At 42.0% G+C, this 18,634-nt stretch overlaps 1 long non-coding RNA gene across 2 annotated transcripts in view; it reads left to right on the top strand.

The window, feature by feature from the left end:
• Nucleotides 1–18,634, top strand: part of LOC147339703 (uncharacterized) — a 254,010-nt gene that overhangs the window by 186,042 nt on the left and 49,334 nt on the right. The window contains exon 4 of one of the 2 annotated variants that reach the window (XR_015158782.1): nucleotides 12,898–14,449. The exons of the other annotated variant lie outside the window; for it this stretch is intronic. This is a non-coding gene — a long non-coding RNA (uncharacterized LOC147339703). Of the gene's footprint in view, nucleotides 1–12,897; nucleotides 14,450–18,634 lie in introns of those variants that run through there. 2 annotated transcript variants of the gene reach the window in all.

Below are 18,634 nucleotides of genomic sequence, written 5' to 3'. Positions count from 1 at the left end.
TACTTTTCTGTGGCATTTACTTTAATCAGGTTCTACTTCTTAATCAGGCTAGTAAAAACTTCTAATATTTAAAGAATTTCTTTAGTTAAAGCAATTTTGATCTTGTAAGCTTAAATAAGTGGCTTCCCAGGGTGCTCAGCTGTAAGAAATCTGCCTGCTAGTCCTGGGGATGCCTGAGATGTCCCTTTAATCCCCAGGTCAGGAATATCCCTGGAGGAGGAAATGGCAACCCCCTCCAGTATTCCTGCCTGGAGTATCCCATGAACAGAAGAACTTGTAGCCTATAGTCCATGGGGTCGTTAAGAGTCAGTCAAGACTGAGCATCTGAGCACAGACACATGCATGTCAAATAAAAGAAAATAATTTTTTAATGGATTGTTGCAATCTTAAGTAGCTGTATACACTTCCCCATGTCTGAGGAACATGGGGCTTTTTCTCAGATGCCATCAATGGCACCTTCCAAATTGGACCTTATCCTAGTTTTCTGGTGCAGAACTAATGCCTGGAAAATGTAATGTCTTTCCCAAGGTGGCCTTTGTAATGAATAGAGAAAATAGTACACAAGTCCAGACATCTAGTTGTCTTAGATGAAGCCAAAATCATCGATCTCACCAAGGTCCATGGTTTTGGGCTTCTTTGGTGGCTCAGACGGTAAAGAATCTGCCTGCAATGCAAGAGACCTGGCTTCCCTTCTTGGGTTGGCAAGATCCCCTGGAGAAGGAAATGACTACCCACTTCTCAAGTCCCTTGGACTGCAAGGATATCAACCAGTCAGTCCTCTAGGAGACCAACCCTGAATATTCATTGGAAGGGCTGATTCTTAAGCTTAAGCTTCAACTCTTTGGCCACCTGATGGGATGAGGTGACTCACTGGAAAAGACCCTGATGAGGGAAAGATTGAGGGCTGCAGGAGAAGAGGGTGACAGAGGACGAGATGGTTGGATGGCATCACTCAATGGACATGAGTCTGAGCAAACTCCGGGACATGGTGAAGGACAGGGAAGCCTGGCATGCTTCAGTCCATGGGGTCACAAAGAGACAGACACAACTTAGTAACTCACAAACCTGAGAAGACACACACATTGACAAAGCTTGCCTACTCACAATCTACATGGTAAACATTTCCTTCTGCTCTCTGTGCCACTACTGTGAGTAAGGTGCAACTATCGTAATGCCTGAAAGACAAACAGACAAGACATGCCTTCATCACTATCCATTCCCCAGTGCTGGAGGTCACCCTTCCATGAACAGGGTTCACACACTCATCTTCACTTGCATCACCCCCACCGTTCACTGCCCGTTGGAGACCGAACCCCATGATAGAACTCAACAGTCTAGTTGTGTTCAGTTGGGGCAGATTGTGCTTACGTGACAATGAAAGTAATGGACATTTTTTCACAGTTGTCAATGCATTCAAATTGGCGGAAGTATGTCCGCAGGGGGCCTCCTTCCTCAATCTTCTCCTTGTTATTCGCGGCCATGTAAATGGTGTACCAGTTTCCTGTAATCTAACAAGGAAGGTTTCCATAAACCAGTCAATCTGGTTACATGTTTTTCACCAATACCCAGCACAATCTTTGCTTCTGTGTTTCCCTCAGAAGAGAAGTCAAGTCAGTCTTATTAAGCAAAGTAGTGTTCTACCTCCTACCTTGCCGAATAATGCAATAATAATAATGCAATAATGACTGTGAAATGCAATAATGATTCATATTCAAGCAGAAAGAATTTAGAGTTCCTTGAAATGGCTAAAACAACACCATTAAAAACCATGACAGTTCATAACTCCCTAAATGATAGCATATTCGCTTTTTTTTTCTTACATACAGACAAATAAGATGAAAAAAAAAAAATACAACAAGCAGGAAGACAGGGGTTATGTTATGCTCAAATTGATACGTGTATCACAGTATGTGTGTGGTACATACACAAGCTGGTCATCCATGTAACCAAGACTCTCTCTCTCTGTCACACTCACAGAACCAAGACCTTCTCTCAGATCAGCAGAATTTGGGTACCTCTGGGGATTCCGGCTGAGCTGGAGCTTCCTGGGCAGCACAAACCAGACCCAGGAGAAGAGTCAGGAACACAGCCTTCATCTTGTGACTCTAGTGATTCTTCCTCTATAGAAGCTGAGGGTTTCCCAGTTGTTGGAGAGGTTGTGAATTGTTTCCACTTTTTTATAGTATACATCTCTTGGCAGAATACGTAATGATCAAACAGTAATTAATCAGAAAACCTTGGTTACAGAGATACCATCTTCTGATATCCTGGTTGGCAGCTGAGCTTTTTCCGCAATCTGTGGTTTTTATAAATGTATTAGTTTTAAGAGAAGCATAAGTAAATTTGGATGTTTGGCCTTTGGATTAGATGAGAAATCACAGCACATATGACGTATTTCAAGCACAGTGATATTTGTATTACTTTGTATCCTCAGATTCCAAAATGGGACAAACAGTCCTAGACACATAACCCCAAATTCTGTGTTATTCCTTTAGCATTGAAGCAGTCAGCTTAAGGTTATTTTTCAAAAATAAAGATGGTACTTTCTGATGTGGCTTAGTCACTCAATTGTGTCCGACTTTGGTCCCCATGGACTGTAGCCCACCAGGCTCCTCTTGTCCATGGGATTTCCCATGCAAGGTTATTGGATTGAGTTGCCATTTATCTCTCCAAAGGATCCTCCCAACCAGGGACTGAACCCAGGTCACCTGCATGCAGGCAGTCTCTTGTATTGCAGGCGAATTCTCTACTGACTGAGCCATGAGGGAAGCCCCTGTCTGGTGTAAGGAGACTCATATGTGGCGTCTGTCCCAGGAACCGGTTATGAGGGCATTTCTCAGAGGAGTCTTTATATTTTATTTGAAATTGAAGTATCAGTTGATGTACAGTTAGTTGTAACTCAATTGTGTCCAATTCTTTGCAATCTCATCGACTGCAGTATGCCAGTCTTCTCTGTCTATCACCAACTCCCAAAGCTTGCTCAAAGTCATGTCCATAGAGTTGGTGATGCCATCCAACCATCTCATTCTCTGTCATCCACTTTTCCTCCTGCCTTCAATCTTTCCCAGCCTGAAGGTCTTTTGCATTTTTAATGGTACGGTATGATACAGACATATCATGTTCAGTTCAGTTCAGTTCAGTCGCTCAGTCGTGTCCGACTCTGTGACCCCATGAATTGCAGCACGCCAGGCCTCCTGGAGTTCACTCAGACTCACGTCCATTGAGTCAGTGATGCCATCCAGCTATCTCATCCTCTGTCGTCCCCTTCTCCTCCTGCCTGCAATCCCTCCCAGCATCAGAGTCTTTTCCAATGAGTCAACTCTTCACATGAGGTGGCCAAAGTACTGGAGTTTCAGCTTTAGCATCATTTCTTCCAAAGAAATCCCAGGGCTGATATTCTTCAGAATGGACTGGTTGGATCTCCTTGCAGCCTAAGGGACTATCAGGAGTCTTCTTCAACACCATAGTTCAAAAGCATCAATTCTTTGGTGCTCAGCTTTCTTCACAGTCCAACTCTCACATCCATACATGACCACTGGAAAAAACCATAGCCTTGACTAGACGGACCTTTGTGGGCAAAGTAATGTCTCTGCTTTTCAGTATGCTATCTAGGTTGGTCATAACTTTTCTTCCAAGGAGTAAGTGTCTTTTAATTTCATGGCTGCAGTCACCATCTGCAGTGATTTTGGAGCCCCAAAAATAAAGTCTGACACTGTTTCCACTGTTGAATATATGACATATCATGTAATGATTCATAATTTTTTATGTACTCCATTTATCATTATAAGAATATTGGCTTTATTCTCTGTGTTGTACAATATAGTTTTGAACACTGTTGATTTTATACTGAATAGCTAATACCTCTTACTCCCCTCCTGTTACCTTACCCCAACCCCCTTTGCTCTCCACACTGCTGCTGCTAAGTTGCTTCAGTCATGTCCGACTCTATGCAACTCCACAGACGGCAGCCCACCAGGCTCCCCCGTCCCTGGGATTCTCCAGGCAAGAACACTGGAGTGGGTTGCCATTTCCTTCTCCAATGCCATGAAAGTGAAAAGTCTCTGTTGTGCCTGACTCTTAGTGACCCCATGGACTGCAGCCCACCAGGCTCCTCCATCCATGGGATTTTCCAGGCAAGAGTACTGGAGTGGGGTGCCATTGCCTTCTCCACTCTCCACACTAGTAACCAATAGCTGGTTGTGTGTATCTGTTGGTTTGCTGCTTTTTTATATTGACCTGTTGGATTTATTTTTTAGATTTAACATATAAGTAATATCAGGAGAAGGCAATGGCACCCCACTCCAGTACTCTTGCCTGGAAAATCCCATGCATGGAGGAACCTGGTAGGCTGAAGTCCATGGGGTCGAAAAGAGTGGGACACGACTGAGTGACTTCACTTTCACTTTTCACTTTCATGCATTGGAGAAGGAAATGGCAACCCACTGCAGTGTTCTTGCCTGGAGAATTCCAGGGACAGGGGAGCCTGGTGGGCTGCCGTCTTTGGGGTCGCCCAGAGTCGGACACAGCTGAAGTGACTTAGCAGCAGCAGCAGCGGCATAAGTAATATCATACAGTATTTGTCTTTCTCTGTCTAAATTCTTTCACTTAGCCTATACCCTCAGTGTCCATCCAAGTTGCTACAGATGGAAAAACTTCAACTTTATTATGGTTGTGTAGTATTCCAGTGTGTGTGTGTGTATACACTATGGCTTCTTTTAGTTTGGATTGTTATATGTAAATTTAATGAACTTGTTTCAACAAGAGAAAATTCTTATTTCCTTCCCTACTCAAGGATTCCTCCCAAGTTCATCTCCACAGTTTTGTTTTGCCTTGTGGATATAACCTAGTCTCACTACAGTGGGTAAGATTTCTGCCTTATTTTTAGCTTCTGATACTAAGATGTGTGTTCTTTCAGCCTTCCTCCTGAACTATTCATGCATCAGGGAACCCACATTAAAGAAATCATGGGCAACTACTCTGTAAATAATACTCAGACAGTTTGCTCTCAGGACGACACCAGCTCTGTGATGATCTTGTTAATAATAATAATAAAAAAAATGGGTGGATAATGATTTGAGATATAAAAGTACAGAGACTGAACTGAACCTCTGTAACTGAACCAAGCAAACTCCAGGAGTTGGTGATGGACAGGGAAGCCTGGTGTGCTGCAGTTCACATGATTGGAAAGAGTCAGACATGGCTGAGCGACTGAACTGAACTGAACTCTACAGCTGAAATGAAAGGTGAGTTTTTAAAACTCATTTAGTCAAAATTCAACAAAAGTTCACATATTTGAGGTGCACCGTTGATAAGCTTTGGATGAACTGAGCTGTGAAAACCTTTCCTCAATCAGCATGGTGAGCTTATCTGTCAAGTTCAGAACTATGCTCGGGCTCCTTGCTCATCCTTTCTTCTGACCCTTCTCAGTCACCTCCCACCCGGTCCTGGGAACCCCTTCTTCAGTTTTCTGGCACAATAAGTCAATTGACATACTTTAGAAGTTTCCAAAAATTGAATCTGTGGGTGTGCTTCTGGCTTCTTTCACTTAGCATGTTTATTTTAATAATTGTCTATATTATTTGTAGACTACATTCCTATTGACCCCTGCATGGCATTATTTTGGGACTTCCCTGATAGCTTAGTTGGTAAAGAATCCACCTGCAATGCAGAGACCACAGTTTGATTACTGGGTTGGGAAGATTCCCTGCAGAAGGGATATGCTACCCGCTCCAGTATTCTTATTCTTCCCTTGTGGCTCAGGTGGTAAAGAATCTGCCTGCAATTCAGGAGGTCCTGGGTTCAATCCCTGGGTTGGGAAGATCAACCTTTTGGTCTTCCCTGATAATTCAGTTGGTAAAGTATTGTCTTGCTTGGGCACAGTGATGTGTGTGGGCTCAGTTGCTGAATGTGTCCAACTTTTTTGAAGCCCCATGGACTATAGCCTTTGTCCATGGACAGACTCCTCTGTGGGGATTTCCCAGGGAAGAAAACTGGAGTGGGTACCATTTTCTCCTCCAGTTTGTCATCCCAATCCAAGGATGGAACCAGTGTCTCCTGCACTGGCTGCTCCTGCTGCATCTCTTCAGTCGTGTCCGACTCTATGCGACCCCATAGACGGCAGCCCACCAGACTCCTCTGTCCCTAGAATTCTCCAGGCAAGAACACTGGAATGGGTTGCCATTTCCCTCTCCAGTGTATGAAAGTGAAAAGTGAAAGTGAATTCGCTCAGTTGTGTCCGACTCTTGTCCAGGCAAGAGTACTGGAGTGGGGTGCCATTGCCTTTTCCGCCTGGCTGGGGGGTTCTTTACTCCTGAGCCAGCAAGGAAGTATGGATATATCCCGTTTTACCCATTCACATGTTGATGGATACAGGTTCACAGACAAGTCTTTATAAGAAACTGAGCCATCGTATCTCCTAGGTGTACACTTGGGGGTAGAACTACTGGATCTCAGTATGTTCTGATTTTACAGTACTGCCAACAGTCGTTGAGAGTTTCCATTGTTTCAGATCCTTGCCGGGATTCAGTGTGATCATTTGTTTTCATCTCAGATATTAAAGTAAGTGTGTGAGTGTATCTAGTTACCGTCGTAACTCTCATTTCCCAAGGGAATAAAGCCATGAGACCACTTTTTACGTCTCTACTTCCTATTTGTCTATTTTCTTTGCTAAGTGTCTCTTTGAATCATCCTTTCATTATGAAGTGAATTATTTGTTTACTTATTATGAAGGTTGGAGGTTGTTTATGCAGTCTGGGAACAAGTCCTTTTCTAGATGGAAGGGCAAATATTTTTCCTCAGCCCCAGGCTTCTTTTGTACTTTCTTAAGAGTGTTCCTCAATTTTGTAAATATTTTCATGTTGGTCTAGGCCTGATTACTAATGTAGTACCCCTGTGAATGAATCTGCCTTGGTATATTTTCTAATCAGTAACCTCTTGGTCTTTGGTCACAGAGCTTCCTCCCATGTTTTACCTCTTGAGTCTTCCTTGCTTTGAAAGTGAAAGTCGCTCAGTCGTGTCCGACTCTTTGCAACCCCACAGACTATATGGTCCTTGGAATTCTCCAGCCCAGAATACTGGAGTGGATAGCCTTTCCCTTCTCCAGGAGATCTTCCCAACCCAAGGATTAAATCCAGGTCTCTGGCATTGAAGCCGGATTCTTTACCAGCTGAGCCACAAGGGAAGACCTTTCTTATTTTAGGTCTTACATGTAGGTCTATGAATCTCTCTGTTATTTTTAGAACATGAAGCAGTGAATGCATTGAATTATTTGTTTTGGGTGTGTGGATATCCCAATTTTCCAGCAACTTTAATCCATAAATGTCTTATTTTCCACTGAATTTCTTTTGTACTTTAATGTAAAATTCGATTGGGTATATGTTCCTCCTTTCCTGGCACAGTTTTCGTTCTGTTTTGTCCCCGCCCCCGCCCCCCGCAACCCGCCACCATTCTTTATTTGTGTTTGAGACAGCATTTAATTAAAGACAATTAGAACATGAAGCTCATATTTCTAACCTTCAACACGTTTGTGTCAAAAGTATAAAGTGTTCATGGTTCACAATGAGTATAGGATTGCTCATCCATTTATACTAGATTATAGTGTCATGTTTTTCTCCTGATTTTCCCACAAAGCTATCTAAACCAGCAGGACAATATGTTTGCTAAATTTTGAACCAAAAACAAATAATCATTGAATAAATGCTTGAGACTTGCAGAGCCCTCAACATAATCAGATACTCAGTCTCAAACATAAAGCTTTATTGACTTAAATAAGTTGTTGTTGTTTAGCCAACTAGGTAGTGTCCGACTATTGTGACACCACAGACTGTGACCTACCAGGTTCCTCTGTCCCTGGGATTTCCCAGACAAGAATACTGGAGTGGGGTTTCCATTCCCTTCTCCATGGGATCTTCCTGACCCAGGATTTGAACCCAGGTCTCCTGCATTGCAGGCAGATTCTTTCCCAACTGAGCTACAAGGTGTTTTTGTTTAGTTATAATTACCTGAAGAACTCCTGTGATTTATTGAACGATGTAATGAACAGCATGGTGACTATAATTAGTATTTCATGTATACTTGCCACTCACTTAGAGCATAGCTTTTAAGTGTTCTTATCTCATTCATGTAACCCACAGACAGGGTAAGTGTGTGAGGAGGTAGATACGTTTATTTACTCATTTCTTGTTAGAATCACAATGGCATTTACCCCTTGAGTATACCTCCCTACTTCTTGTTGTTCAATTGCTAATTCGTGTCCAACACTTTGCGACCCCATGGACTGCAGGGAGTCCAGGCTTCCCTGTCGATCACCAACTCCTGGAGCTTGCTCAAACTCATGTCCATTGAGTCGGTGATTCCATCCTACCATTGCCTCCTCTGTCATCCCCTTCTCCTGCCTTCAACCTTTCCCAGAATCAGGGTCCTTTCTAATGAGTCCTGCTCCTTAACTCCCTGCAAAGTTTAAGAGTTCATTGATCCACACTGATTAAACTCAATCCATAGATTGAGATTAAACTTGCCATAGATTCCTCTTTTCCAGGATTTTACATATTGTTTGCTGGAGAAGATCCTTGAAAATAATTTCTAAAGATAAAAATTTTGCAGTGGCTCCTATTTCCTGCCTGTGACTCATTATTTAAACTGCAAACATTTCACTTAAAATTCTTCACACTTATTTTAGTGGCCTGGTTTCCCTGGTCACTCTTTTTATTGTATCTCATGATTATATTTAATAGCAACTGTATGAACCTTGCTTTCATTTAGTATGAAGTCTGTTTATACTGCAAAAACTTTGAGTAATGTCTCTTCCCGTTAGCCTTATGTGCAAAATGAAAGAGGGTTGTATCATTAAGACATGAATTTGGGTCTGTCCACCCAGCAAAATATACTCAGTCAGGATAGCTTTGTTGTCATTTAGTGAGTGCTGTAGTTTCTGGCTGCATTTCTCCTGTGACTTTCTGCCTCCTATGAATGAAATCAAACTCAGTTCTTGATTTCTTTTTCATCGGGTGCTAATAACCGAGACCTTAGAGATACAGAGATGGCAAGGTACACATGTTCCCATAGACCTTACCAGCAAAATACATTGGGGTATAGGAACCCCCATAGACCCCTAAATGAAATCCTTTTTTTTTTCCTAAAGTAGTTTGTACTCAATGTGGAGCAGACCTTGAAACAGTTCCGTTTGCCAAGTTTCAACATGTATTTAAGGATTTCCCCCTTTTAGACCAGCGACATTGAGAGAATGACAATGGTGTTCAGATACGGCATAGGTTCAGAGAAGGACATGGAGGACTGGTGTCCCCAGTAATTAATCAGATGCTCAGAGCAATGTAGTTGATAGTGACTGAGAGGACAGATTCTTCTGGGCCAATTAGAGACCTAAAGTGTTCTTGTTTTCCCTGTACAAAATAATGTAGGTGCTTTGCAATATGTAGTCTGAGAAATTCTTAAGTAAAGAATTCTTTACACCATATGTAAAATAGATGACTAGTGCAAATTCAGTGCATGAAGCAGGGCACCCAAAGCTGGTGTTCTGGGACAACTCAGAGGGATGAGATGGGGAGAGAGGTGGAAGGTGGTGGTTCAGGATGTGGGGTGGGGGGGGAGTGGCGGGAATCCATGTACACATGGATTCATGTGTACACAGCTGATTCATGTCAATGTATGGCAAAAACCACCACAATATTGTAAGGTAATTAGCCTCTGATTAAAATAAATAAATTAAAAATAAATAAACAACACTTGGGCTTCCCTAGTGGCTCAGACGGTAAAGCGTCTGTCTGCAATGCAGGAGACCCAGGTTCGATCCCTGGGTTGGGAAGATCCCCTGAAGAAAGAAATGGCAGCCCACTCCAGTATTCTTGCCTGGAAATTCCCATGGACCGCGGAGCCTGGTAGGTTACCCTCCATGGGGTCGCAAAGAGTCCGACACGACTAAGCAACTTCACTTTCACTTTCAAAATTAATTAATTAGAAAAACTAAATAATTATTTAGTACCATAACTCGTATCAAGGCTTGTGTAGTCTATTTATGAAACAATGTAGAAAATTATAAAATATAATAAGGTAGGTAAATAAAAAATACAAAGGTGAATACATTACCAAGATCGAAAAAGTAAAAAAAATGAAGAAACTATTTGGATTAAATACAGACAGACGAACAGCGTGTCTTTAATAGAAGTGTGGGTGTTTGGCCTGAAAGTTAGGTTGGCATCAGTATTTTTTGTTTTTTGTTTTTGGCTGTGTCAACTCTTAGTTGCTCCAGGGCATGCATGATGTTTGTTCTCCGACCAGGATGGAACCCAACATTCTGCATTTTGGAAGGTGGAGTCTTAACCGCTGGACCACCAAGACAGTCCCTGTGTCAGTACTGTTGAATTTCAAGTTAAGACTCATGTAAGATTTAGTTCTTTACTCCCTGGAGATTGCTAAAAATGTTGAAGCAGGAGGTGACAAGGTGAAGCATGTTTACATGGATTCTGAACGAAGGGTGCCTTGGGCATGGTGTGAGCCGTGTCGCTAAGCTCCTGGGCGACGGTGGACTTGTGTCTTGAGAATATTCACTTCTGACGCAGTAGGGGAGTGGTGTTTCATCTGAGACGTAAAGTAGCAGAAGGAAGTCACTGCTTCTGGGCTCCGTTTCTGCACCCCTACCCTGGCAGACTGACCTCAGGTTACTGTCTGCCCTGCTGAGGACAGGTCACCACATGACTGGTGGGATCCTGGGAATGGAAGTGGGTGGAGACACACCCTTTTGGGAGCCGAGCCCTGCAGTTCTTTTCTTTGCATTGGAGTTTACTGTGATTTGATTCCTTCCTGCCTTCCTTACCTGTTTTTAGAACAGTGAAATATCCTTAATTTATGGTGTTGTTAGTTTCTGCTGTGCAGCAGTGATTGTTATACATATATTCATATCTAGGGTTTTTCACAGAGAAAGGAATGGTAACCCACTTCAGTACTCTTGCCTGGAAAATCCCATGGACCGAGGAGCCGGTGGGCTGCAGTCCATGTGGTCACGAAGAGTTGGACACAACTGAGCAACTTCACATTCCCTTTTCACGTTCATGCATTGGAGAAGGAAATGGCAACGCACTCCAGTGTTCTTGCCTGGAGAATCCCAGGGACAGGGAGCCTGGTGGGCTGCTGTCTATGGGGTCGCCCAGAGTCAGACACAACTGAAGTGACTTAGCAGTGTTTTTCCGATTCTGTTCCATTATAGATTGATACGAGATATTCATTACAGTTCCCTTGTTGCTCCTCTCGCTGCTTCTGGCTCATCCCTATAATGTTCTAGAACCCTGGTTGTCCCAGGATCCCATTATCTGGTAGCTTACCTGCTCCTGTACTGACAAAAAATGGAATATCAGCAACTTTCTGCTTCCTTTAGAAGACTCCGAGGAAATAGCTCCATATCTCTATGCAGTATAAGGATGTGCTATAAGCTGTAATCCATTTATGTAGTGTTATCTACAGCCACATTTATTATATTGATATGATCAGCCAAGTAACACATGAATTAGACATATAGAAGCATTTTATGTATTTATTTATGTTTGGCTGTGTTGGGTCTTTGTTGAGCATGCAGGCTTTCTGTACTTGCAGCAAGTGGGGGTTACTCTAGTTGTGGTGCACAGACTTTTCATTGCAGTGGCTTCTCTTATTTTGGAGGATGGGCTCCTGAGCACAGGCTTCAGTAGTTGCAGCACATGGGCTCAGTAGTTGTGATGCAAGGGCTTTGCTGCCCCGGGGCACATGGAATCTTCATGGAACACGGGTCAAACACGTGTCCCCTGCCCTAGCAGGTGGATTCTTTACCATGAGGACACCAGGGACTTCCAATACTTATTTATAAATTATGTAAACCATGTAAACATTTCTGTATTTGAGTATATTTTATTATATGAAACTCATACAGCATTAAACAGTAAATATATATCCACTGTTATACATTGCTATCACCTTAAACATTGATAGCACACAAACAACCCTGTACCAATTTATAACGATATATTATTGATAACTATATTGCAAATTTTATGGAAATTAATCCTTGGAAGGGAAGCTATGACAAACCTAAACTGCATATTAAAAAGCAGAGACATTACTTTGCCAACAAAGGTCCATCTAGTCAAGGCTATGGTTTTTCCAGAAATCATGTATGGATGTGAGAGTTGGACCATAAAGAAAGCTGAGCACTGAAGAATTGATGCTTTTGAACTGTGGTGTTGGAGAAGACTCTTGAGAGTTCCTTGGACAGCAAGGAGATCCAACCAGTCCATCCCAAAGGAGATCAATCTTGAATATTCACTGGAAGGACTGATGCTGAAGCTGAAACTCCATTCCTTTGACCACCTGATTCAAAGACCTGACTCATTGCAAACGACCCTGATGCCGAGAAAGATTGAAGACGGGAGAAGGGGATGACAGAGGATGAGCTGGTTGGATGGCATCACTTATTCAATGGACAGGAGTGTGAGCAAGCTCTGGGAGTTGGTGATGGACAGGAAAGCCTGGCGTGCTGCAGTCCATGCGGTTACAGAGTCTGACACGACTGACTGGCTGGACTGAACTGAACTGATTTATTTATAAATAAATAAGCAAACAATAGTTACATTTATATTTATGGTATATTTATGAAATGGCCTATTTATTAAATTCATTTGCTATAGCACACACGTGCAGTATAAAAATTTGTCCTCCTACAAGTTATGTTCTCATTCTTTGTGAAGAAGAATCACAGAGTCGGGAAATGTGGGCCCACCATCCCACGAGTGAATCCTTAAATACATTTGAGAATTCAAAAAACTTTGGTTCATCTAACTGATATACATGACGTAGTTTAAAAAATTTTTTGTTTCTTTGCACAATATTAATGGAAGAAATGTCTCCCCTTTCCAGATGCACAGTCTCCAAAGGATCTCATGAGTTGGGAACAGTCATGAGGTGTTTACCGCCTGGTAATGTTTTCTCAAGAATTAAATGGCAGCAGCTGTCTCCCTGACTCAGTGATTCATGCAACTCCCATCTCCTGACCACACCCCCACTTTCTGCTGGCCTTATGTGTTAGTTATGGAAACTCTGGATCCTTCTGTGCTCGAGAAAAGTCACTCCTTCACTCGTTAGATTATTAGAGAAATGACTGTAAAGTGTAGCACGTGTGGTGTCTGTGCAATCTCGCAGTGACCTGTTCCCATTAACTGCAGAGTTGCCCCCATGGTTTTCAGTCCAGGAACAAGAAAAATGGGGCACACAGAAACATGCAAACACAGACACACACACACACACACACACACACACACACACACACAAACACGCACATGGACACATGCACACACACAGACATGCAGACACACACAAACACATAAGGACACACATAGAGACACACACAGACATAGAAACACACAGACACACACAAGACACACAGACATACACAAGACACACAGACATAGAAACACACAGACACACACAAAGGTATACACAGACCCCCCCCACACACACACAGACAGACATGCTATTTTCATCATTGTAACTCTAGGAATTATAGTCGTATTAAATTAAGAGTTTATTAAACCCTACTATTGAACATAGTTTTGGAAGTTTTGGCCACAGCAATCAGAGCAGAAAAAGAAATAAAATGAATCCAAACTTGAAAAGAAGTACAACTCTCACTGTTTACAGATGAGATGATTCTCTTCATAGAAAACCCTAAAGACTCCAGCAGAAAATTACTAGAGCTAATCAATGAATATAGTAAAGTTGCAGGATATAAAATCAACACACAGAAATCCCTTGCATTCCTATACACTAATAATGAGGAAATAGAGAAACTAAGGAAACAATTCCTTTTACCGTTGCAATGACAAGAATAAAATACTTAGGAATATATCTACCTAAAGAAACTAAAGGCCTATGTATAGAAAACTATGAAACACTGGTGAAAGAAATCAAAGAGGACACCAATAGATGGAGAAATATACCACGTTCATAGATCGGAAGAATCAATATAGTAAAAATGAGTATACTACCCAAAGCAATCTATAGATTCAATGCAATCCCTATTAAGCTACCAACGGGATTTTTCACATACCTAGAACAAATAGTTTCCCAATTTGTATGGAAATACAAAAAACCTCAAATAGCCAAAGCAATCTTGAGAAAGAAGAATAGAACTGGAGGAATCATCCTGCCTGACTTCAAGCTCTACTACAAAGCCACAGTCATCAAGACAATATGGTACTGGCACAAAGACAGAAATATAGATCAGTGAAACAAAATAGAAAGCCCAGAGATAAATCCATGCACCTATGGACACATTATATTTGATAAAGGAGGCAAGAATATACAATGGAGAAAAGACAATCTCTTTAACAAGTGGTGCTGGGAAAACTGGTCAACTACTTGTAAAAAAAATGGAACTAGAACACTTTCTAACACCATACACAAAAATAAACTCAAAATGGATTGAAGATCTAAATGTAAGACCAGAAACTATAAAACTCCTAGAGGAGAACATAGGCAAAACACTCTCCGACATACATCACAGCAGGATCCTCTATGACCCACCTCCCAGAATACTGCAAATAAAAGCAAAAATAGACCAATGGGACCTAATTAAAATTAAAAGCTTCTGCACAACAAAGGAAAGTATAAGCAAGGTAAAAAGACAGCCTTCAGAATGGGAGAAAATAATAGCAAATGAAGCAACTGACAAACAACTAATCTCAAAAATATACAAGCAACTCCTGCAGCTCCATTCCAGAAAAATAAACGACCCAATCAAAAAATGGGCCAAAGAACTAAATAGACATTTCTCCAAAGAAGACATACAGATGGCTAACAAACACATGAAAAGATGCCCTACATCACTCGTTATCAGAGAAATGCAAATCAAAACCCCAATGAGGTACTATTTCATGCCAGTCAGAATGGCTGTGATCCAAAAGTCTACAAGCAATAAATGCTAGAGAGAGTGTGGAGAAAAGGGAACCCTCTTACACTGTTGGTGGGAATGCAAACTCGTACAGCCACTATGGAGAACAGTGTGGAGATTCCTTAAAAAACTGGAAATAGAACTGCCTTAGGACCCAGCAATCCCAGTGCTGGGCATACACACTGAGGAAACCAGAATTGAAAGAGACACGTGTACCCCAGTGATCATTGCAGCACTGTTTCTAATAGCCAGGATGTGGAATCAACCTAGATGTCCATCAGTAGATGAATGGATAAGAAAGCAGTGGTACATATACACAATGGAATATTACTCAGCCATTAAAAAGAATACATTTGAATCAATTCTAATGAAGTGGATGAAACTGGAGCCTATTATACAGAGTGAAGTAAGCAAGAAAGAAAAACACCAGGGGAGGAGCTAAGATGGCGGAGGAGTAGGACGGGGAGAACACTTTCTCCCCCACAAATTCATCAAAAGAACATTTAAACGCCGAGTAAATTCCACAAAACAACTTCTGAATGCCGGCAGAGGACATCAGGCACCCAGAAAAGCAACCCAAGTCTTCGAAAGGAGGTAGGAAAAAATAGAAAAGACAAAAAAAGAGACAAAAGAGGGAGGGACGGAGTTCCGTCCTGGGAAGGGAGTCTTAAAAAGAGAGAAGTTTCCAAACACCAGGAAACCTTCTCACTGTCGAATCTGTGCTGAGCCTTGGAAGCACAGAGGGCAACATAACAGGGAGGAAAAATAAATAAACAATTAAAACCTGCAGATTGTGAGCCCTACGGTAACTCTTCCAGTGGAAAAGCAGCGCAGACGCCTGCACACGCCACTAGCAAGCGGGGGCTGGGCAGGGAGGCGTGGCGCGGGCTGCATCGCTTAGAGTAAGGATCTGGCCTGAATACCCTGAGCGCTATCTGAGTGAAATAATTTGGGCTAGCAAACCAGACTGTGGGATATCTACCACGCGAAAAGCCAGCCCTAACCTAAGATACTGCCAGGCCCACACACGGAGCAAAGGACTGAACAGACATAGCCGGCTGCAGACCTTCCCCCTCCACCGACAGGCAGCCAGAGCCGGAAGGGGGCAATTGCAGCCCCAGAGAGACATTATCTCTAAAACTGTAAGCGGGCTTATTTTGCTAACTAAAACTTCTTGGGGGTCTGGACGGTCGACATCCGCCTGAGAAGGTGTGCCAGTTGTACACCTAGATAACCGAGCGGCGGGGAGGCGATAAGTCGCAGCAATTGGGCTCGCCAAACACCTAATCATCTGAGCTGCTCGAACCTGGGAAGGGCACAAAACGCAGACCCAACCGAGTCTGCGCCTCTGAGGACTACCCGAGTGCCTGAACCTGAGCGGCTTGAGGAAGGGCAAGCAGCCCAGGGCCGGAGACCGATGGTTCCTGGCGGAGCAACCTAGAGCCAGAGGAGTGTACGCAGGGAGGCTATACGCGCCGTGAGTGGGGGCACAACCAGTGTGGCTGAGGCACTGCGAGCACACGCCAGTGTTGCAGCGTCCCTCCCTCCCCACAGCGCGACTGAGCAAGTGAGCCTAAAAAAAAAAAAAAAAAAAAAAGTGTCCACCACCATCCCCTTTGTGTCAGGGCGGAAACCAGACACTGAAGAGACCAGCAAACAGAAGAAGCTGTAACAGAGGGAACCGCCTTGAGAGCTACGGGCAATTGATTAAACCCTGTGATTAGTACCAACTACATAGGAAGGAGCCTATAGATCTTGAGAAATATAAGTCAGACCAAGGAACTAGCCGAAAATGAACTGACCCCACAATAGTCACAACAAAACCAGAGAAAGTCCTAGATATATTTCTACTATTTTTACGATCGTTCTTTCTTTCTTTTTTTTTAATTAAAAAAAATTTTAAGTCCTCTATTATTCCTTTAATTTTCACTTTTATAACCTACTATTACTTTGCAAAAAAAAAGGACCCTATTTTTTTTAAAGCAAACTTCATATATATATATTTTATAATTTTTGTGACCTTGTTATTTTTTTTTCCTTTTCTTCTTTTCTTTTACATTGTATTTTTGAAATTCCAATCTGTACTCTAGATTTTTAATTTTAGCTTTTTGGTATTTGTTATCAATTTTGTACCTATATTTTTTCTATAATTTTTGTGACTTTTTTTTTTTCTCCCTCTCTTTCTTTCTCTTCTTCTTTTATATAACATTGTATATCTGAAATTCCAAACTCTACTCTAGATTTTTGATTTATGCTTTTTGGTATTTGTTATCAATTTTGTACCTATATTTTCTTTATAATTTTTGCGACTTTGTTTTTTTCTCTCTTTCTTCTTCTTTTTTTTAAAGATTGTATTTTTGAAATTCCAAACTCTACTCTAGATTTTTAATTTTTGCTTTTATGTATTTGTTACCAATTTTATACCTTTAAGAACCCAATCTTCAGTACCCATTTTTCACTAGGGAGTGAGATTACTGGCTTGACTGCTCTCTCTCCCTTTGGACTCTCCTTTTTCTCCACCGGGTTGCCTGTGTCTTCTCCCTAACCCCTCTCTACTCTACCCAACTCTGTGAATTTCTGTGTGTGCGGTCCAGTTGTGGAGTGCACATAAGGAAGTGATTACTGGCTAGCCCACTATCTCCTCTATTGATTCCACCTAATCTCATTCAGGTCACCTCTAACTCCCTCCTCCCTCTTCTCTTCTCCATGTAACGCTGTGAACCTCTCTGGGTGACACTCATGGTGGAGAAACTTTTCATCTTTAACGTACATGTTTTATCAGTGGTGCTGCATAGCAGGAGAAGTTTTGAAACTACTGTAAAAATAAGACCAATAACTGGAAGCAGGAGACTAAAGTCCAAACCCTGACTCCAGGGAACTCCTGACTCCAGGGATCATTAATTGACAGGAGCTCATCAAACGCCTCCATAAATACACTGAAACCAAGCACCACACAAGAGCCAACAAGTTTCAGGGCAAGACATACCAAGCAAATTCTCCAGCAACAAGGAACACAGCCCTGAGATCCAAGACACAGGCTGCCCAAAGTCACCCCAAAACCATAAACATCTCATAACTCACTACTGGACACTTCATTGCACTCCAGAGAGAAGAAATACAGCTCCACCCACCAGAACACCAACACAAGCTTCCCTAAACCAAGAAACCTAGACAAACCACCTGTACAAACCCACACACAGCAAGGAAACGCCACAATAAAGAGAACTCCACAAACTGCCAGAATACAGAAAGGACACCCCAAACTCACAAGATGAAGAGACAGAGGAATACCCAGCAGATAAAGGAACAGGATAAATGTCCAACAAACCAAACAAAAGAGGAAGAGATAGGGAATCTACCTGATAAAGAATTCCGAATAATGATAGTGAAATTGATCCAAAATCTTGAAATCAAAATGGAATCACAGATAAATAGCCTGGAGACAAGGATTGAGAAGATGCAAGAAAGCTTTAACAAGGACCTAGAAGAAATAAAAAAGAGTCAATATATAATGAATAATGCAATAAATGAAATAAAAAACACTCTGGAGGCAACAAATAGTAGAATAACAGAGGCAGAAGATAAGATTAGTGAATTAGAAGATAGAATGGTAGAAATAAAGGAATCAGAGAGGATAAAAGAAAAACGAATAAAAAGAAATGAGGACAATCTCAGAGACCTCCAGGACAATATTAAACGCTACAA

Source organism: Bos grunniens, chromosome X (assembly GCF_055505025.1).
Source record: "Bos grunniens cultivar Pamir isolate PY7600 chromosome X, Bosgru_T2T1.0, whole genome shotgun sequence".
Lineage (NCBI taxonomy): Eukaryota > Metazoa > Chordata > Mammalia > Artiodactyla > Bovidae > Bos > Bos grunniens.
Note: the sequence above shows the minus strand (reverse complement) of the source record. Positions and strands in the feature narration are given on the sequence as shown.